We start from the raw sequence: 524 nt of genomic DNA on the forward strand, positions 1-524 counted from the left end.
AATGCTATGAGTTTCATTATATCTTTTACAATTTTTCAATATTTTTTCAACTACTTTAAGTTTCTAGAAAACAAAATCAACCACTCAAGAATATATATGTTTATATGAAGTCCTTCCTGATGGCACAAGGTATTAAGTCTCAGCACTGTGAAGCTATCTACAGCCACTGCAACATGAGTTTGATCCCCAGTTGGTCAGGGAACTGACCCACATGGCACAGCAGACCTCTCCTGTCTCACCTACTGCTCCCCTCAGCAGTGTACTTCATGGATCTGACAGTTCTGCTCCCCACTCTGTCTCTGGTGAGTCCTCTCATCCCCCAAAACCTTTGGCCTGTACCCAGTTCTTATATGCATAAATAAATAAATCTTAAAAAAAGACACAAAACATATATGGAGCCCAAACTTTTCTCTGCATCAGGCTTCAATATGGCTCATTTTGACACTGTTGTTGACCTTGCCTTTATTTTAAATTTTGATATTTTTTTCCATCAAGGCCTTTTTTTTGCATGACTTTTTTTTTTT

Source organism: Condylura cristata, unplaced genomic scaffold (genome assembly GCF_000260355.1).
Source record: "Condylura cristata isolate star-nosed mole 26May11 unplaced genomic scaffold, ConCri1.0 scaffold00019, whole genome shotgun sequence".
NCBI lineage: Eukaryota > Metazoa > Chordata > Mammalia > Eulipotyphla > Talpidae > Condylura > Condylura cristata.